The 21,774-nt window shown below is 49.7% G+C and overlaps 1 long non-coding RNA gene across 2 annotated transcripts in view; it reads left to right on the top strand.

The window, feature by feature from the left end:
* The window catches only part of LOC109278613 (uncharacterized), a 132,255-nt gene that overhangs the window by 55,588 nt on the left and 54,893 nt on the right, over positions 1-21,774 (top strand). For both annotated transcript variants that reach the window (XR_002085761.2, XR_008421301.1), the window contains exons 2-3: positions 11,024-11,229; positions 19,443-19,547. This is a non-coding gene — a long non-coding RNA (uncharacterized LOC109278613). The remainder of the gene's footprint in view (positions 1-11,023; positions 11,230-19,442; positions 19,548-21,774) is intronic.

Raw genomic sequence — 21,774 nt, 5'->3', positions numbered from 1 at the left:
AAGTCTAAGGTGGCTGGCTGTTGGGAGGGGAGTGTTGAACACGGTTTCGACCTCTGGCCATTCAAGGTCTTGTCCCTGATGCTGGTGCCTTTCCAAGGGGAAGGGGAGGGGCTGGTGCCTCAGAACATGGGGGGGGGGGGAGGGGGGAGGCCCTTTACACCACAGCAGCCTGGGGACAGCCTGTCTGTTCTGCTACCTTTTCTAATATTAATATCTTGATTAATTCCAGACCAATTGTTCTCTTTTTTCACCTTATTTCCTAGCCTTTGCAAACCACCTCCTCCTAAGAGTGACTGATTGAAGTTTGAAGTTTTCAGGTTCAGCTGTTTTTTTAGTTACTTGTTATTAGACAATGTTGCAATTTCCCCCCAGTAAAGAGGAAAAGGGCCTCTCCTCCCTCCCCTCTTCTTCTCCACCTCTTCCCTCTCCACTTCTCCTGGTGGGTCATAACTTAAAACAGGCCTGCGTGATACAGTTATTTATTCTTGTCCATCCTTCCCTCAACTCGATCTTGGGCTGAGGCCAAAACTTGGGGGAAACAAAGAAGCAGCCATCCGGAGAGTCTCTTTCCAAGCATAAGTGTTTGTTCGTGTGACCACTGCCCTCTTGGGGGCGGGGGGTGCTAGCGGGGAGATGGGGGGGCCAGGGGCGTGCTCAGCACCCTCCACTGCACGGACCGCCCTGTAACCCATGGCCCAGCACGGAGCAGGTATGAAGGGCCCCCTTGTGCTGGAGACAGTCTGTCCAGAGGGAGCCTCCTTAGCAGGGAATTGCCTCCTCCCAGGGTTGGCCTTGCTGAAATTTACAGCTCAGCTCAATACAGCCATTGTGCGGCTCCGAGGGAAGCCATGGGGGTGGATTCGGCCTGGGGATCCTGGGGACTGGGAACGGTGCAAGGCAGGAGGCCCCTACTGCGGGAGGCACAGGCAGAGAGGTAGGTGCCTCTCCCTCCCCCAACACCTGCTGCCCCCCACCGGCTTCCTGGCTGTGTGACTTTTCAGAAGGAGGCCGGGTTACCAGCACAGGCTGATAAGCTGGGCTCCAGTGAGGTGGGGAGGCCCCTGGAAGGGAGTGTTTGCTTAGAACGGATGGGTGCAGCGTCCTGCTGAGGGGTGCTTTCTCCCAGATCAGCCCCCCTTCACCCAGAGGTCAAGCCAGAGGCTCTTCCCAACCCACTGATGCTGAGGCTTCCCCCTCCCCCCACTTTATGTTGCTGCTATCTTGACACACACACACACACACACACACGCACGCACGCACGCACACGCACACCAGCAACTCAAAAGCCTAATGAAAAAATGATTAATTTCAGAAAGCTGGGGAGATCAGAGTATAGGCCCCAAACCTAATCTGGAATTTCTCGGCAGGGCGAAGGAAAGCCAGGAAGCCCAGAGCGGAGACCACTCTGGCTCACCTGACTGACGCACGGCCTTCAGCCCTCCTCATCCTGGCTCCTGTCCTTCTGAGAGCAGGGCTGGAGCCGGCAGGCACCGCCTGGAGCAAAGTAGCTGTAAGCTAGGCCAGGGCTGAGCTAGGGGAGGTTGGGCGGGAGGCAGAGGGGAAGGAGGTCTGCTGGAGACAAGGCCCGAGACTGTCCCGCAGAGGGGGAGAGTCAGGTTTAGGTGTAGGGAGGGATAGAGGGCTCAGTCCTAGCCCCAGGGGTCAGCTTGAGGTGGGGCTTCAAGACCTCTGCTCAGAGTGACCCTTGGCGTGGGGGTGGGGAGAGGCCCCCAGACGGAGGCCGACAGGTTCAGAGAAGTGCTGGGAGGCCCAGAGCTGGCAGGAGCTCAGCCCCCCTTTTGTCTTGCTGTTATCAACACATATTGGCCTCCAGACTCGACAGGACTCAAATTAATCAGCCGTGCCTCAAAATTTAAAGGGAAAAACTGCGAGCGGTCCCACTGATTCATGAGTCCCGCCCTGGGCAGCTCAGCAGCTGCCCAAGGGGAAGTGACAGGGCATTCGCATCTGGGGGTTCAGGCAGAAGTGGACTGTGCGTGTAAGTGCTGTTTCCTGTGGCCGATTTTGGTGTTGTAAGGGGTGTATTTGTTAAATTCTAGTCAATATCCAAGGGGCCCTGTGTTTACTCCATTAGGAAACCAGATAGAGCTAATCAATGCTAGAAGGACTCTAGTTAACTCCTGAGGGAAGGCAAAATATAAACAGCAGCATTCAAATCGATGTAACGCCCCCCCACCCCACCCCTGACCCCACTGCATTTGGTTAGGGTGGCTGCCTGCAGGCCTGTGTGGCAGGCTTGGGCTGTGAAGGGGAGGCAGACTCCTCCCTGGAGGACAGGAGTGAACAGAGGGCCTCCAGGACCTCAGGGTCTGGCTGCCTTGTGAACGGGTCTAAGTTCCACAGTAGCTGTGGCCCTTGGGCAAATCAGTTGGCCTCTCTGGCCCTCAGTCTCTTCTTCAGAAGGGCAATCACTAATATCGAGATGCACTTCATAGCTCATCAAAGGCTTTTATTTTCTTACTTGATATTCATCACCTTTTGAGGTGAGGATCCTTATCATTATTTCCATTTCACAGAAAAAGAAGATGCGACTCAGAAATTCAAAGACTTCTGGGGCCCCTGGGTGGCTCAGTCGGTTAAGTGGCTGCCTTCAGCTCAGGTCATCACCTCACGGCTTGTGAGTTCGAGCCACACGTAGGGCTCTGTGCTGACAGCTCAGAGCCTGGAACCTGCTTCAGATTCTGTGTGCCCCTCTCTCTTGGCCCCTCCCCCACTCACTCTCTCTCTCTCTCAAATATAAATAAACATTAAAAAAAAAGAAATTAAAATACTTGATGAACCATGAGATCATGACCTGAGCCGAAGTCGGATGCTCAATTGACGGAGCCACCCAGACCGCTGCTTGTGCTCTGTCTCTGTCTCTCTCTCAAAAACAAATAAACATTAAAAAATAAAAATAGGGGCGCCTGGGTGGCTCAGTCGGTTAAGCGGCCGACTTCGGCTCAGGTCATGATCTCACGGTCTGTGAGTTCGAGCCCCGCGTCAGGCTCTGTGCTGACAGCTCAGAGCCTGGAGCCTGTTTCAGATTCTGTGTCTCCTTCTCTCTCTGCCCCTCCCCTGTTCACGCTCTGTCTCTCTCTGTCTCAAAAACAAATAAACGTTAAAAAAAAAAAATTTTTTTTAATAAAAATAAAAAAAAAATAAATTAAATGATGCAGGTAGCACACTGGGGTCTTAATTCCAAGTCCTGTGACTTCTAGCCCCATACACTTTCCTCTAGGCCCCACCACTTTTGTGAAGGACCTTCTATCACCTCCTATGATCCGCATAACTGCGTGAGATAGTTGCTATTGTTACTACCTATTTACCAATTAAGAAGTAAAATCCCAAGGTTCAAGAAGTAAGAGACTGGTCCAAGGCCCATAGATTGTCCCAGTCCCAACCACGGCTTGTTCAGGGGAGGGATTTGGAAGAGCTGGCATCTAATGTCTTTTCCAGGTGAACTATGCTGTCATACTTGAGTGTTCTTTCCCCATCCCATCCTCTTAGAGAATTCCTTTCTTCCATACCACCATTGTCCTAGATCAAAGTCCAGTGCCAGATCAAAGAGACGTGGGGAGCAGACATGGAGAGGCTGGGCTTGGGGTGGCCCTGAGAGTGGTCACATTCTCTCCATCACGCTTTTCTGCTGCCCCTCTCCCGCCCTCCCCAGCTGAGGAATATTCTTTCCTGGTCTGGGGACAGTCCTTCAGGAGCAGCCATTCCCACAGCAGTCCCTTTAGGGGACCACCTGCAGAGATGGTCATAGAGCTCAACTACCAGCTCCCTGGAGCCTTTGCTGGCCATCAGATCCCAGGGCTGTGTGACCTTTATTAGCCCCCACCCCCCCCCCCCCACCAAGGCTGGGGTTATATATCTCACCAGCAGCCAAAGACCGCTTCCCAGGGTGAGTTCACCATAGAGTTAAACTCTGTTTGACTGTTTCTATTTTAGCTACTCCTGAGCTTGAGTCCCTTGAGTTACCTGTGGAGTGGTGGCTAGTTCGATCCAAGTCTCAGGGGAGACAGACTCCAAGATTTAGGAGAGAAGATTTCTCTCCCTCCTTTGGAAAGAGGGGCGGTCAATACATAGCTCCTTCTCCACCACCATTTTTTTTCTGTCCATTTTGTGCCTTGCCCAGGGACACCAGAAGAGTTAGCTAGGGCTCTCTGATTATTATTTAAATTTGTGTAATTGTAATTTTTTTATTTTACAGAGAGAGAGAGAGAGAGAGCGTGTGCGCAGGTGAGAGGGGCAGAGGGAGAAAGAGGGAATCCTAAGCAGGCTCCACACTCAGCATGGAACCTGACACAGGGCTCCCTCCAAGACCCTGGGATCATGACCTGAGCGGAAATCAAGAGTTGGACTGAGCCACCTAGGTGCTCTTCTCTGATTACTATTAAGAGTGATTTCTTACTTCTGTAGATTGTTGCACAGTTTAGAGATAGCGTTCCCCCAGGCCACCTCGTCTACTCCTTGCAATCAGTGTGGGGTGTGAGATTACCTTGATTCCTATACTACAGTTGGAGAAGTCAGAACTTAGAAAGTCCAAGTGACTCGTCCAAGGTCATGAATTAGAAAGAAGTGGAGCAGAGCCTTCCCAACTCTTGGTCTGGAGCTTTCCTTGATTCCTCAAGCTGTCCTTTGAGACATTATAGAAAGGTGACTCTTGGAATGCAACATTCTTGGGGACCGTGGTGTCCTGGTGGTCCACCTCTATTTCATAAAAGAACCGGCTGTGGCCTGCGAGGTGAAGGGTCTTGGGACTGCAGGAGGCATTGGGTTCTACTCCTAGGATGTAGGGCAAGGCTTCTCACGCAGGAGGCTCCCATAAATGTTTGATGTATAAATGAATGAATGAATAATTGAACAACCAGATCTCAGCTTTCCCGATTCCTAGTCAAACATGCCTTCCCATATACCTATCTCATCCCTGCACGTTCATTGATCGGAAAATCTAAAAAGCAGTTTTCAGCCTTAAGAAAAAAACACGAGTGGGCCCCCTCCGTCGGGAGGAAACACAAGAAGCCGTGTGGGAGGGGGGCGAGGAGAGACTTTCCAGGTGAAGAAACCAAGGCAGGGGCCTCGCTTGGTGCTGTGGTGGAAGGACGCCCAGCAGAGGAGGTGCCCTTGATGCTTCCCTGACTTCCTGATCCCCGGGGAGGAAGCGGCCTGCGCCAATCCCATCCTTTCTGCAGGGCCCGGTGGACACGTCGTGTTTGGCACCCAGCCAGAGCCCATGCTTCAGAACCGAGGAGGGCCACTAAGCAGGAAATGTGGCCGCCTCGTTCACAACCTCTCCTGAATTTCATTTGTGACAAACCACTCTTCATAAACCCCAGAACTGCCCATCGTCACCAGGGTGAGGCAAGCAATGCCTGCTGAGAGGGAAAAACAATTAGAAATACAATTAATGTTATAAAAGCTGGTCATAAATATTTGAGCTCTCTCTCTGGAGAGGAGGGACAAGATGACAGCTCACAATTCCTTGTATTGACAAAAGAGGAAACAGTCCATGAAACTGGTCATTTGCCTGGGTATTTTTATCTATCAGATCCCAGAGTCGGAACAAGGGAAGCATGAATGATTGGATTAGCTGTCCAGCCTTTATGTGCTTTTGCAGCATCAGCAATATGCAATTGCTGCAACCCTCAGACAGACGTGGGCATGCACGCACGCACACACACACACACGCACACACGCCAACGCGGGGTGGACACACTCCCATGCGGCTAGGCAGGCATGACCCTGGGCTCAGATGCTGCCATCCGACAGCAGAGGAGGATGAACTCCTCTGCCTGGGCCAGATGTAGAAAACCATGAAAATCCTCCCTCCAGAGCTCTTCCTCCTCATTCTTGGAGAATGACAGAGCCAAAGGCATCGTATAGCATCTCGTCTCCCTCTCAAGGGCCCATGCCCCTCGTGATGCCCTTTGCGTTGGTATCCTTTGTGCCTTGGCCTTGCCTTCCAAGCGTCCATTTGGTTGTTCCTTGGGTGGTCTTGGCTTCACGACGTGCTCGATGCGGCAAGGCCTGTTCAGTTGGCAGCCCCCAACCCCTCCAGTGCCTGGGTCCTCTCTTCCCACTCTCCGCAACTCCTGGGTACCTCCGTGCCCCTGGTGGGACTGGGAGGGGGTAAGCAGGGCAGAGGGTGAGCGTGGGAATCGCAAGTACCCTGTGCTGTTTGGGACAACGGTCCGCCCTCCGCAGGCATATGCAACCACCTGGAACCTATGCCCACCAGCAGGAAGCAGAGCTCCCTTGCTCCCCTTGCTGGGGGCACCATGCCAGCATGGCAGATGGGCGTGTTGTCAGCTGCCAAGGGACCTCAGATAGGATCCAAATAGGTCTGCATTTTTGGAGGGCAGGACATGCTCTCCTCTGCTCCCCTTAGTAAATGCAAGACCAGCTGATGAAACCATCTCTCTACGTATTGCCTCGGTTCCCGTGTGCGAGCATTTCCCTCACCCCCATTATTGCCTCTCGGCTAATAGGCAGGATGAGAAGATGGGCGGGGCGCGTGCTGGCCTCTCCCAGCATTCACCGACACCTCCATATGTTCTGAGGGCGGGCACCTCTGGACTGAGAAGCACGAGATCCCCAAATCTGCTTGCTGGAGCTTCTCTTTCGCTTTTCTGGCAGACGATTGCACGGCGTCAGCTTGATTACCTGAAAGTGGTAGGAAGCCCACTGCCTCGTGGGCAGCTCCTCTTTTGCCGGACAGTTTTATTCCGTAATACAAAATCTGCATCCAGATTAATTCCAGCTCTGCCCTGGAGCAGCCGAGAACAAATATGCCTTCTCTTCCTGTATGACAGCTCTTCAAATATTTTAAACCAATGCTCACATCCCCGAAGAGCCTTTGCTTCTCTCGGCTAAGTATTTCCTGTCCCTTCAATTCCTACAGTCATACCTGGAGTGACATAGGACCCAGATGGCTTGTTTGGATTGGGTAGTGGATTGTTAAAAAAAAAAAAAACATAGGTGCTGAATTCAGATACACTCGAGACTGAGTCACCTTTGTTCAGTGAAGTCCCCCCGTCTTAGCTGTTGTCTGCTGCCGTTCAGTTGCCTACACATTTGGATTAAATGGCATTTACTGAACTGTAACTACGTGATGAGGGATCTGCCTTTATTAAAAATGGATATTTGTATTTTAGAAATGAGAAAACCGGTACACAGAGATGACCTAGCTTCTGTTGGGTCATACAGCTGGTCTAGGACAAAGCAAGGGTATGAATCTATTATGGCTTTTGTTTGGTTGAAAGTCAACCAGGCTTCCATAACTGGAGATTGAGCAGGGTGCTGGAAATGCATGTGATGTGCACACATGAGTCTGTATTTCCATGGTGTAAGGCTAACCAACATCTGTCAACAGACTACCCCTAGAGTAGGGCTGTGGACAGGGGCAGGAGTAACGGAAGGGGCCTTTTACTCTGCTCTCTGGATTCTTCTGTTGTTTGAATGTCCTTAAGGATACAACATACCTAAGTAATTCTCATGTATGTGAAATACAATAAAATGCTTATGATTTAGATGGTAGCTTCAAGTTGGATACAATCCAATGGGTGAGTTAAAATATACTTAAGAATAAAGAAAAGTCCCAAATGTGAGAGATGGCGTGGACTGGTGGCCACGAGCATGGCCACCTGGAGCTCCAGAACCTGGATGCCAATCAGGGTGGTAGCCATTACTTGCTCTGTGACCTTGGACAGGTCAGTCAGTCTCTTTATTCCTTTATTTCCTCAACTGTAAAATGGGAATACTAATTTTTAGTACATATCTTTTAGGTTATGTTTGTCAAGAATAATGAGTCCTTTGATTTTTTTTTTTTTGATTGAGGAATAATTTACATCAGTGCAATGAACCCTTTCCAGTATAGATTTATGAGTTCTGACAAATGCATAAAGCCATGTAACCACTTCCACAGTAAATATTGAACAATTCCATCAACCCCACCCCCACCCCCCAAATTCCCATGTCCCTTGTCATTTAACCACTCCCCACCTGCAGCCCCTGGCAACCGCTGATCTGTTTTTTGTTCTGACAATTTGCCTTCCTGGAATAACTTATAAATATAATTATAGCACATATAGCCTTTGGAGTCTGGCTTCTTCACTTAGCATAATATATTTGAGATTCATCCGTGTTGTTCACGTAATTCATTCTTCTTTATTGCTGAGTAGGATTCCATTGCATATAAACTACAGTTTGTGTATCTGTTCACTAGAGGAAGAACACTGGCGTTTCTGGTTTTGGGTGATTATGAAAAACGTTTCTATAACATTCACATACAGGTTTTGTGTGCACATAAGTTCTTTTCATATGGTAAATACTTAGACTGGAATTGCTAGGTCATATGACAAGTACATATTTAACTTGATAGGAAACAGCCGTGCTGTTTTCCAAAATGGCCATATCGTGTCACATTCCCACCCACAAAAAAGAGAGTTCTGGGTGTCCCACATCCTCCCCAGGGCTTGGTATTGCCAGGTGTTTATTTATTTAGTTCTAATTTCAGCCATTCTAATAGGTCGTAAGTGATATCTCATTGTATTTTAATTCGTATTTCTCCAATGACTAAAAATATTGAATATTTTTTTCATGTGATTGTCTGCCATCTGTGTATCTTTTTCGGTGAAATGTCTGTTGCTCATTTTTTTAATGGGTGATTTGTTTTCTTATTGTTGAGTTTTAAACATTCTTTCGGTATTCTAGATTGAAGTCCTGTGTCAGATATGCGTTTTGGAAATATTTTCTCCTAGTCTGTGACTTGTCTTTTAAGTTTTTTGATAGTGTCTTCGAAAGAGAAGCTTTTAGTGTGGATAAAATCCAGTTTGCCAATTTTTCTTCTATGCATAATGATTTTGGTGTTACCTAGAGTCAAAATAGTTTTCTCTCATAATTTCTTCTAAAGGTTTCATAGATGTAGGTTTTGCATATAGGTCTATGTTCCTTTTTGGGTTGCATTTTGTATATGGTGTGAGGTAAGGTCAAGGCCTCTTGGACTTCTTGGATCCTTCACCTTCCCCTCGGCCAGGCTGTTTGTATTCTTTAAAGACCTTTCACGTAATGCCTGTGCTAATATTTACATCCCTGCTTAACTAGGCTGGCCTCTGCTGCCCTGGGCATTTCTTAGACTCAAGCAGGATGGAGTTGCAATCTTTCCAAGCTATTCGGTAGCTGTTTCCCCCTCACAGCATAAAGCACGCTAAGAGCTGGAAGCTGCTTAGTGTGCAGGCTGCCTGGGGGTTGGGATACGTCCAGTGAAAGATGTTCTGGGCCTGCCTGGTCCTATATAACTCATGGATTAGAGCCTTGACTGTTCGTTGGTCATGGTATATAGTGGCAAGAAGCAGGACAATTCAGCTGTCCTTGGGCCCTGGGCCCCTGGTTAAAACCCATCTGTAGAGAGCTGCTGATCAACCAACACTGAGGTTCTGCGAGGTGGATGGTAGGGTAGGGGAGTTGAATATAATCAGATCTCTGACAAAATGTGGGCCAATGGGAGCAAACACAAGAGCCCCTTGGCAGTCGCCAGTTTTCACTCTCCCCTTTGCTGATCATAAAGACATAAAGCCGGTCCTAGGGCACCTGAGAAAATGGGTGTGGTCCACTATCCCCTCGGTTCTGTCCACCTATCTCACCAGCTTGCCCCTTTCCATTCCTGTGTGCCAGTATCTCAAGCAGGGGAACAGAGGAAATGAACAAAGTAGTTCAGGCTGGTGTGCGAGACAAAGCTCCAAGGCCCTGAAGTGTGAACTCAGCAAGGGCCCCATATGTTCATGTTTCTACTCAAGACACCAAGTTTAGATGCCTAAACTTGGGATGGAAGAAAATAGAATCATGGGAGCCCTCAGCCTGAAGAGATTCCTAGAAAATTACTTTGTCCCCAGCTTCCTGCCTCTGATCAGAAACTCACATAAGTGGTCCAGGGTAGGAGAGCCCAAAAGAGATAGTGCCATCTCCCTTGGTTATTATCTCCAGCATTAACCTTGACTTAGGCACTTTGGTATTGGTTCTGGTCTCTGGGCAGACGGTATCTATAAAGGAGGGTGCTAGCTGGTCGGCAGAGGCAGGCTGTGGAATCAGGAAGAGACCCGAGATAAGGCAGAGATGGGCATGGTGCGAATGAGAAATGGGAAACCCAAGTGCTTCCGCTCTTTAACACCCCAGCGATCCGAAATAGTGCGAGTACCTGCTCTGGGGCAGCTCAGGGGTTCTGCTGTTTCCTTGGTCAAGTGATAGCATTGTCCTGGGCTGCTGCTGCTTCTTTGCAAAATAGGGGAAATAAACCACTGCCACCATAACTACTTTTTGTGAATGCCTACTGTTTGTAAGGTTCTTTATATGCATTTTATTAATTATTATTATTATGAGAGAGAGAGAGAGAGAGAGAGAGAGAATCTCAAGCAGGCTGCACGCTCAGTACAGAGCCCGGTGCGGGGCTCATTCCCACGATTCTGAGATCATGACCTGAGCCAAAATTAAGAGTCAGACACTCAACCGACTGAGCCACCCCGGGTCCCCTTTATATGCATTTTCTGCTTCCATTCTCACAACAGCCTGAAGGAAATATTCTTATCGTCCCATTTTACAGATGCGGAAACAAAGGCACAGCGAGGTTAAGTCGTGCCCAAAGTCCTACTTGTACGAAATCCCCCCTGAAACGGTTAGATTATATAAGCGAAGGTCCCATCCACCGCTTCTCTGTTTTGCAGGTGATCAGTGCGCACCATGCAGGTATGGAGCTCAGGCTGGCAAACGGGCACTCCAATTACTTAACCTCATGGGGTTCCACAAAGGGCACAGATTCACAGGGAGTTAGGGGCACCGGGTTCGCCATCTGGAATTTGCTCAAAGTGGCCACCTGATCCAGCAACTAGACCCACCCGCTCTGGCCCTTCATTTCCTTTATGCTAACAGAAGGGCTCCGAGGAGATGATTTCTCAGGTCCCGTCAGGTGCTTACCTTTATGATTTTATGATTCTTATTTATTTATTTTCTTATTCTGCGCCTTCAGATTCAGGAAGGGATGTTAGACCGGGGCCAAGTTCCTGGAGACAGGCTCCACACTGGTCCTGAGAGAAGAAGCAGAGGATTTCAGCAAGAGGGACAGAATTTAAAAGGATGACTTCCCCATTTCTTCCTGCTCCTCTGGATCTTATACATCTTTCAACACTCAGCTCAAGGCCCATGTGGCCTGGGAGGCCTTCCAGTACCAGCTTGGTAAACGCACTCTTTTGTAAATATAATCTGTGTGTGCTGCACAGTTTGAGACGTATTAATTAATTTATTAATGTACTTACTTATATCTGCCTTGTGCCAGAGCGGACTTGTGGTGGCTTACACGGATATGAAAAATGGAATGAGATGATATACAGGAGAAGCCAGTGGGAACGGAAGATAAAAAAACAAAGGAATATCCCTGGGGATCAGGAATGAGGCTAGTAGAAGGACGCAGAGCTCCCAGCCCTAAACACGTACGGCTGGCTTCAAATCTAGGGTATCTGGAAGCCAATGTGAGCAAAGTAAATAGATCAGTCTCACAATTCATAGTGCCTGCATGATGGGAGAAAAAAGAAGGAAGGAAGGAAGGAAGGAAGGAAGGAAGGAAGGAAGGAAGGAAGGAAAAAAAAAGGATGGAGAGAGAGGAGGAGAAAAGGAGGGATAGTAGGAAGGATGGGAGGGGAAAGAAAGAAGTTTTTTTTAAGTTTATTTTTGAGGGAGAGAGAGAGACAGAGAGAGGGAGAGCAGGGGAGGGGCAGAGAGAGAGAGAGAATCCCAAGCAGGCTCTGCATTGTCAGGGCAGAGCTCAACTTGGGGCTTGAACTCATGAACTGTGACACCATGACCTGAGCCAAAATCAAGAATCGGATGCTTAATCGACGGAGCCACCCAGACGTCCCAGGAAAGAATATTGTTTTAGGAGAAACCCAACTCTCCCGGTGCCCTGTGGGCATGGGGCTTTCCTGGGCACCTTCCTGTATGTAACCGGGGAGGGGCAATGTGCTCAACAGTACCTTTCCGGTAGCCGCAACTCCTCACGTCTTTAGGCCGCCCCCAGTAGCATCGTTCCTCAACACAAACCACACTTCGACTCAGGAAAATGGAACCAGAAGGACTCGGTCCAGTAGCCAGCTCTCTGGGGCTCTGCCTTAATCCCGTGACTGTTAATATTTCTGGAGGGACGGATGGACTGCATACCCTTCAGGCAATTGTGCGTACGCTTTCCTCCTCTCAGCTGGGTTTCTGATGGACACTGCATGGCAGTGAGTTCGAGACTATATTCCCTGCCAAATACCTGAAGTGCAGCTCTCGGGCTGCCAATTAAATACGGCCCCATATGCCTTACAAACACACGAGCAGTTGGAATCTGCCAGCCCTAGGGGAGGGTTGTCATTCTCTTATGAAAATCGATGCACCTACCCGGGACCTGGACTTGATCAGAGGGCCACCCCCTTGGTTCTGAGCTAAGCTGAAGGAGTCTGCAGGGTGTTTCGATCCCCTCCTAGACCAGAAGTGTCTGTGCCATAGGGCAGAGAGATTTCTCCGAGAATGGAGACCTTCGGATTCCACCATCAAATGCCTAAAACAAGAAGCGTGGTCTATATGATTTCCAAGTCCCCTTGCAGCAGAAACATTTATAATTCCAGAAGGAAGATGCTTCATGGGAGGAGGGCTGTTAAACACTAGAAAATTCTACCACAGGAGCGGTGAAATTGCCTGCCTCAGAGAGGCAGAAACCCATGCTGTCTGGGGTAAATTGGAACAGATCTGCCTGGAGGCAGGGGGCTGGACAGGATGGCCTCTGGAATGCTTATCAAAATGTCCCAGGTGGTGAGTATTCAGCTAGCTTATCTGTCTCCTAAGTGTGCACGCCCTGGCTTCAGTTATTTGTGTTCTCTGGGCACACACTCCCTCCACGTGTGGAGACACTCGCATGCACGCCCATCAGTGTTGATCCGACCCTCCCCAGCTAGCAGCCATGGTGCATGGAGCCCCCTCTGCAGAGTCTTTCCTGGGAAATGTATTAGGGCTACACAGCATTCCCCTCATAAAAATACAACAAACAGCCCTGCCAGGGGTCCGCAGAGTAATGACTGTAACCCAGTGGCGTTCTCGGAAAGGGCTCTTCAGAAGCAAAGCCGTGAAGACTTAACAGAAATCTTTGGGGGTAATTAGGTTTCTGGAGTGCACAAACCTCTTAAGTCATCAGGAGTCAGAGAGGATTTGGTCTGTAAATCCTACATTGGGCCAGGCTGGGCCCCGGGGCTTCCCCCACTGCCCCTGCCTTTCCCCTCGTCAGTGGGCTATTGGCCACAAGGAGCCCGTTTCCTGTAGGTGTGCTACGGTATCCCTGTGGGGACCCACCCTGACCCACATGAGAAAACAGTTGTTGCCGAGAGGAGAGGCACAGGGAGGCTGAGGCAGAGTGTTGGTCTCGTGCCCAGGGTGGGGCCCCACAAACCAGATGGATGGATTTTTGTCTGGGGGGGCACACGGGTGAGGGGTTCATGGTCCCAGAGGGAGGGCTGGGATGTCTGAACAATTTCTTTTGTCAAGGATGGAAAAGAGAACTTCCCACCTACTTCCTTCCAGTTCCCCAAAGTCCCTTCCCCACCCCGGCGAGCATGTGGGTCTCAGAGTGGCTGAGAGCCTGGCGGGCTACAGCGGGGTACAGAGTGTGGACAGTAGGAGGGATCAGGCCAGGCTGGCCTGCCTGCTTTTCCCAGTAGGTCCTCCGGCCCTGCCCTACAACCCTTTCCCAACTCCTCTTAGGTGCAGAGAGAAGAGGGACCCTCCTTCCTTCTCCTGGGCTCAGCACCCCCCACCCCTTCCCCTGGGGGCGCTCTGTGGGTGGCTGGGCTAAAAGCAGATCCTTACCTGCACTGCCTGGGAGCTGGGTCAGGGGGCAGGGAGGGAATGAAAAGCAATCTGGGAGTTCTTGGGCCTCAGTGGCGCGCACACCTTCAGGGCATTTAGGGAAAGTAGATTAAGAAATCTTTTTCCAGATAAGAGAGGCCTGTAAAGAGGCCAAAGAAAGGGAAAACCACCCCCCTTTGATCACAGGGGATTGTAATTACTCAGATATTGATTGGGATAATAAGTTTGCCAAAACTCCAGAGAAGGAGAGATATTCCCCCAGGTATTTTGCTTTTGCAGCATTTGCTGAGCTCCTCTGTGAAGTTAAAGTCAATTTGGAGGCCTGGGCCTGGCCCCGAAGTCCCCAGAATGGGAGTGGGAGACCTTTTCCTCCTGTAGAGAGTGGTGTGCATGCCCAGGTGGGCCTCCCTCCCTCCCCGGAGCTGTCCCCACCGTCAATATCCGCAAGACCATCGCTGTTATTCATAACCCTTGGGGCTCCTTGGGGTTAAGTGGCATCAGGAACTGAAGCTGGCCTCAAAAAGAGAGTAAGCCCTCAGCCTGGACTCCAGAATCTTCTTTAGCAGTTTTCTTTCTTTCTCTGCCGCAAGCCTTCTCTGTCGGTTTCCCCTGCAGTAAACCCCTGTCCTGCGCGTGCGTGCACACGCACCCGCCCACTCCCACACACCCACACACGTGTTTGTCCACGCCCACCTACACTTCCAACGCAAGTCTTCCCTGCACAGTGTCCACATGTCCGCACCCAGCATGCCCCGTGTGGGATCAAGAGCTCTGGCTCTTGAGGGTCTTTGGGGTCAGACGAACCTGAACTCAAGGCCCGCAATCCTGAGCAAGTCCCTTTACCTTCTGGGGTGGCGGAGTTGTCTGCAGAATGGGGATCATGGCACAAGGACGCCATCTTGCCTGGTTGTTGAGAAGGGCAAATGAGGCGATGTAAAACATTTGGTACAGCACCTGCCTGGTCAGAAGCACCCAATGAAAATCCTCGTTATTGCTCTTGTGATGCTCCACCCACTCTCTGGCATTTTGCAGGAATAATTGCTTCTGTAGAATTTTCTCCCATCGCACCTGCAAGCCAAGGCTCTTCTCAGTCTTCCGGGCCCAGCCCGGACTCCAACTTTGCCCCATCCTGGGCACCACCCTTTCGCTCCCACCGTGGATGTCTGTACCTGGTAGGGCTATCCCCGTGGCCAGCTTTGAGTTCTGAGTTTGAAATTGAGGAGGGCAGGGGCTATGGCTTACCTCATCTTTACATCTCCCCTGCTTCAAGCCCAGAGCTCCACACTAAGCACACCTGATATATGTAGGTACAATACATCTTGGTTGGTTTTTTATAATAATAGGTGCCATTTAGTGAGCAATTACTACGTGCCTGCCTCTTTTCATGATCACGATGAATCGTCATAGCAACCCTACAAAATATTACTACTTCCATTGTATAGATGTGGAAAGTAAGGCTCTGGACAGATGAAATCACTGAGTGGTCACACAGCTGATGTGCGGCTAAGCCCGGCTCCAGGTGGAGCCCATAGTTATACAGGACTAGGCAGACCCAGCACAGCTTTCCCTGGACGTATCCCAACCCCCAGGCAGCCTGCACACTAAGCAGCTTCCAGCTTTTAGCGTGCTTCGTGCCGTGAGGGGGAAACAGCTACCGAATAGCTTGGAAAGATTGCAACTCCATCCTGCTTGAGTCTAAGAAATGCCCAGGGCAGCAGAGGCCAGCCTAGTTAAGCAGGGATGTAAATATTAGCACAGGCATTACGTGAAAGGTCTTTAAAGAATACAAACAGCCTGGCCGAGGGGAAGGTGGAGGATCCAAGGAGTCCCATAGCAGCCACCGTGTTGGAGGCACTTTGCGGGATATGGTGTGATGAAGTGCCAGGACGTCTTGTCAAGGAAGGACTCCTCCAATAGGTCCAGGCTGACAGAAGGCGGGGGAGAAGGTTGGTTCCAACAGAAAATAAGTGGGGAACGGAGACAGAGGGAACAGTGGGTGCCTGGCCGGGGAGCTACGGAAGACAGGAAGGACAGAGATGAATGGACACGTCAGCAGGAAAGACTGATTATGCTGCTGATGGTGGTGATGATATTGATTGACGGGGTGCCCAACACCGTGTGATGCAGGAAGGGATCAAGCAGCCTCGCCTCAGTGGCGTAAACGTGCTTTTCCTAGTGGGAAAGGTTGTTTCAGAATGCAATCTCACTCCTCTCTTTCTAGACTGCCAATACCCAAGAGACCCCCAACCCCCTCTGATTCCTTCAATGAGCATTTATTCCATGCCTGCTCCAGGTTTGCTGGAAGGATGGGCCCTGCAGAGACACATGGAACTTGGGACTCCTGGAGGAATCCACAGTCTAGTGAGGAACAGGGCACGTATTGACTCTGATGCAGTGGGATGTGGGTCATTAGAGAGTACAGTAAAACCCTGGTTTGAGAGCATAATTCCTTCCGGAAACATGCTTGTAATCCAAAGCACTTGTATATCAAAGCGAATTTCCCCATAAGAAATAATGGAAACTCAGACGATTCGTTCCACAACCCCGAAATATTCATGTACAAATGATTACAATATGGTAATATAATCCTGTATATTCAAGTGTTCTGGGAAATGGGAGGAAGGTGTAGGGAGGAGGCAGTATTGGGGCTGCAGAGACTTTTAAGGATGGGAGGATTCGGGTAGGTGGGGTGTGGTGGGGACACTGAGCAGAGGCCACGGTTTCATAGACGTTTGGGGGGCGTGAGAGCATATGGTGTGTCCATGATGGGCCTAATGGAGAGCCCAGTGTGTCTAGGGGTGGGATATATGAGCAGTTGCAACAGAAAAGGTCTGAAAGATACGGTGGGACAAAATTGTGAGAAAGCTTTGAAAGACATGTTGTTGAATCAATCAACAGATTTATTTATTGAACATCTGCTATGTGCCAAGTATGGAATCTGTCACTGGGACTATAATGGCAAGCATACCAGAGTCGATCTCTGTCTCCTACATAGGATGCCCATATGTCCCCATTTCCTTCTTGTCCTGGAATAATTACTACTAAAGCCTCCCTTTACTTTCAGAAACACACATTGTGTGGTCATTCTGTCTAGAGAGCTTCAGCCTAGCGCAGAAAGCAGACAGATCTAGAACTCCAGATTGTGCTGGGTGGTGTGAATGCCACGTGCAGGTGCCGTGACAGCAGCCTCCAGAGGAATCTGAACTTTGCTCAGGCAACACGAAGACATAGAAAGTTTTTAAGGTGGAGATCTCCGTTTCGGAAGTCACGGGATTTCTCGTGTTTGTTGAAGATGTCCCTCTCTCTCTGTATTTTTTTCTCTTCCAGTTATTAACAATAAAAAATTGGGGGAAAAAACACTTTTCATCATATAGCATTCCACACTGCAAATGAGGCTCATGGGTGTATTTCTCATGGCGGGTGGGGAGGGAGCAGGTGCAGTAGAAAGGGAAAGCAAGGGAGTCTGCCCTCCGACCTTGCTCTCGCCTCAATCCAGTGGCCCGATTATACGCAGCCTCCTTCACCAGGCTGGTCTCAGCTTCCTCCTCTTTAAGAAGGGGATGGTCTTTCCTGCTTCCAAGGGGGTTTGGGAGAATTAGAAGTCATGTGAGTAACGATGTCCTAGGATGCACACGGTGGGCATCCTAAAAGCGGTACTGTTCTAGATTTTCTGAGCGTATGATTAAGAAAAGGTGCTGCGCCTGGTAGAGAAATGCATTTGATTGAAAACACAGGAAACTGTGGGCAGAGTGGACAACTGAAAGACGGGAAAAGGCCCATGGAGCTTCAGCCACTGGAAGGAAATTGGGTTGAAAAACAAACACCTCAATTGTAACATAGGTCCCTCTCTCGCGGGGATCTAAATAACGCCGGAGCAGGGCTGTGCCTGTGTAAGGGCAGGAGGTATAAGGGAAATCTCTATGCTTTCCCCTCAATTTTGCCATGAACCTAAAACCACCCTAAAAAATAAAGTCTTGGGGCCCCTGGGTGGCTCAGTCAGTTGAGCGCTGACTTTTGGTATCGGCTCAGGTCATGATCTCACAGTTCATGGATTCGAGCCCTGAGTCAGGCTCCACACTGATAGCTCGGAGTCTGTGTGAGATTCTCTCTCCCTCTCTGTCTGCCTCTCCCCTGCTTATGTTCTCTCTCTCTCTCAAAATAAATAAGTAAACTTAAAAAAAAATAAATTCTTAATAGAATTCACAGACAAAACAAACACATACCCACCCTTTTCAGTTAGACCCTTCATGGCCCTTAAGCACCAGAATCTGCTTGCCTGGCAGGCTAAGAGTGGGGGGAGAGGCTTCTCACGGAGCAGATTCCAAAAACCCAAGGTGTCCCGCAAAGCCAGGAGGGACAGTGGCTGCCTGGGAGATCAGACGGTGAGGCCTGAACAGGAACTTCCTGGGCTTCATCTTTTTCCCAGCTCTTCCTCATCCCTCGGGTTTTCACAGAACTCCCTCTGTGGGGGAGATGGTGGCTCCTGAGAGAAGCGACACTGTCCCAAGGCCCGAGACCCGGGACAGGGCGGGCCAGCTGGGTTGAACGCAGGAGCCCCGGGCCTGTGCGTGAGGGCGAGGTAGCTGAGAACACGTCAACCGTCTCCATGCAAATCTGGCCGGTATCTTGACTGGGTGGCCAGACTCCTAGGGTCTGCGTCTCATTTCCTTTCTGCTTTGCCTCCGCCGTTGTTCTGTGATTTATCTGCTGGGGCTGCCATAACAAACTACCAGAGGCTGGGCGGCTTAAGTTGCAGAAATTTATTTTTGCCTCATCTTGGAGGCTGGAGTCTGAGATCAAGGTGTCAGTAGGGTTATTTCTTCTGAGGCTTCTCTCCTTGGCTTGCAGATGGCTGTCTTCTCCCTGTGTCTGCAGGCGGTCTCCTCTCTGTGCACGTCCGTGCCCTAATCTCTTTTGATAAGGACACCAGCCATATTGGATTACCGTCCACCCAGTGACCTCATTTAACCTTCAATTACCTCTTTAAAGACCCAAATCTCTAAATACAGTCACATTCTGAGCTACTGGAGGGTTAAGACTTCAACATATGAAATTGGGGGAGGGGAGGAAACCCAGTTCAGTCTAGAACATACTACTAGGCAAGTTACCCCTTTGGTCTTGGCTCCTTGGGAGAGAAGAAAAGTGGGTGGGTTGGCCTACTGGGCCTCCTCTCTTGGAGAGGAGTGGAACTGAGAACCTGGTGGCTTTTGGAAGCAGGTGCAAATCCCTTTCTGAAGACTCTTGGCTTTCTTTCCCCTGAGCCACTGGGTAATCCTCCGCTGGTGTTGGGGTTCCTGTACCCCTACCTCTTGCCTCCTCAAGCCTGCCTTTGGGATGGATCTGCGTTCTGTGTCTGGCTGAGAAATAGGGGTCTTTTCTGAGATGACTCTTCACCTGGGATTGTCAAAATGCATTTGTCTTTTGCAGAAGTCCCTTTAGCAGAAAAGAGCTCTAAGCTGCTGAAGATCCCATGCAGAAAGTTCCCCTTCTGTGAGATCAGAGGGCCAAGGAATTTACTGTGCTTTCTTTCCTTTTACCCCTTCTTTCCTCTGCAGGGAAAGGCAGGAGACCACACCTGTGTTTGTAATATCACAGACATGCTGGGATCCGCAAATGTGTCATTAGCCCACCGGGTTGTCACGGAACAGCTGCATCTGAAGGTGATTTAACACAGGTAGAACCCTACTTACGGGTGGGCAGGGTTCCAAAGATTTGCTTGGAAGTTGGTTACCGCGAGGTGGGAATGTTTTTTGTCTCCTAGAAAAAGTGTTAAATGTAGGGGGAGGTTTTCAGGGAACCCCGTGAAAATCTATTAACTCACACATAACTGAAGTACTAAATATGACCATTTCTGTCCCCAGCACCTAAATGCCACATTCACCAGCAATTCACTGGGAAAATACACTGTGAGTTCCAATTCCGTGTATCAGTATGCATGCTTCTCCCTTATCCATACACCTTTTCCGACAGTGGCCCTGTGGGAAGGGGACTTTTAGGGGAGGGAAAGAAGGGTGATATTGGGCCAGATACTTCTGGATGCCACTAAAGCAACATATCAAGAGTGCAAAATATTCACATTTTTAAAAGCATGCACACATAATTGATCACATTCCACCTCATAGCATAGTAACCTTGTAATGTAAGGGTTATGACGTCTGTTCTAAGGCAATGGAGTATGGGGCCCAGAGACGTCAAGTGAACCCTTCAGGGTCACACAGCAGAGACAGTTGCAGATTTCAAGAGTGTAACGCTTCTCACATCTGCATCCGGTGTGTGGGTCGGCACCTCTCCAGCTCATCTCTGCTGGAGAATACAGGCCCAGGGTTTTGATGAGTCTGGCAATCGCTGAATGGTACACCTTGGCAGGGAGCATAGGCTTGCTCTTCTCCAGGAGTGACCATGACCCTGGAAAGGGCTGGGATGGGGCAGCTCATGCTGCTTTGTGAGGGCCAGGCGGAGGTTTGGAGTTGGTGACAGCCAGTGCAGATTGCAGAGATTTTAGGATAAATGGTGATTTTCCTCCTTGGTGATTTCCCAAGGCTACTGAGGCCTGACAATTCTGGCAGGGAAACCAAATTTAAATGAGTCCCTTTTCAAGTCCGCCTGAGGGGTAGGCATTAGTCAGAGAACTAACAACCTCGCCTGACTGTTTCCTGTGTTCTGCACCCCGGAGTAGGAGCTCACGAGGAAACACGGCCATTGCTCCAAAGGTACTTTGTACGTGGACAGGAGAAGACAAACACACACAAGCCTTGCACACGTTGACAAAGGAAATGTACAAGCCCATGTAAATGCCTCTCCTCTGAGAACGTAACTGCGTCTGGTCATCAGAGTTGGGGAAGGTTCACTCAGATGAGGCTTCTGAGCTGGCCACAAGAAACCCTACGGGATGTGAGGACTGGAAAGGTGTCTAGATATTCAGTCCAACCCGCATATTTTCAGACAAAAAGCTGAGACTTGGGAAGGCTAATGATTGGCCTGAGGATCTAAGACAATGAACAAGAGAGTCAGGATCAGAATCCAGGTGTCCCCATTCTGTGTCTAGTTACTCTTATAATTGGGGGAAGAACCAACTGAAAAAGGTGTCAGAGGAACGGAGCAGGGAGAGAGGATTTTACAGACCAGCATTCATATTGAGCAGAAGTGAAAAATTGGAGAATAAGGTGATGGGGGTCATGTGACCCAAGACCTTGAAGGCTGAGTGGACTAAATCTGGATGTTCCAGCCCCCCCCCCCCCCATGATTGGCAATAAGGACCTGGAGGATAGACTCCCTCTAGCTATCTTCCAGGGCTTTCTTCTGCTGATATTATTTGTAAAATGGATTATTCTGCAAAGACTCTACCTTAAATCAAAAACTGTTGGCTTTTAGAGTTCACCCAGGATGTTAATCTGGGTCAGAAATTCTGTACTCCATGTTCCACACTGGAAGGTAAGGCATCGAATCCCAGACCTTGAGTGCTCTGCACATGGAGTCTCTTGTTTGTTTGTTTTTTTAAATATTTTTAAATGTTTATTTATTTTGAGAGAGAGAGCATGCACATGTGTGAGTGGGAGGAGAGAGAGGGAGAGAGAGAATCCCAAGCAGGCTCTGCTGTCAGCACAGAACCCGATGTGGGGACTCCATCTCACCAACCATGAGGTCATGACCTGAGCCGAAATCAAGAGCCGGACGCTTAACCAACTGAGCCACCCAGGGGTCCCTGGAGTCCCCTTGTTTTGCAGCTCAGCCAGGCATAAGGACTTTGGCTGCACAGAATTGAATTCCTGTTGGCCGGGTCTCAGTCTTCCCCACGTATCTCAGGGAGGACCCCATAGGGCTCCTTAAAGAAGCAGCCTTGTGTATGTGGATGCTGGATGGGGACAGAGCGGAAGGGAGAGGGCAAGG

Source organism: Panthera pardus, unplaced genomic scaffold (assembly GCF_024362965.1).
Source record: "Panthera pardus isolate Hobbes unplaced genomic scaffold, ASM2436296v1 HiC_scaffold_12, whole genome shotgun sequence".
NCBI lineage: Eukaryota > Metazoa > Chordata > Mammalia > Carnivora > Felidae > Panthera > Panthera pardus.
Note: the sequence above shows the minus strand (reverse complement) of the source record. Positions and strands in the feature narration are given on the sequence as shown.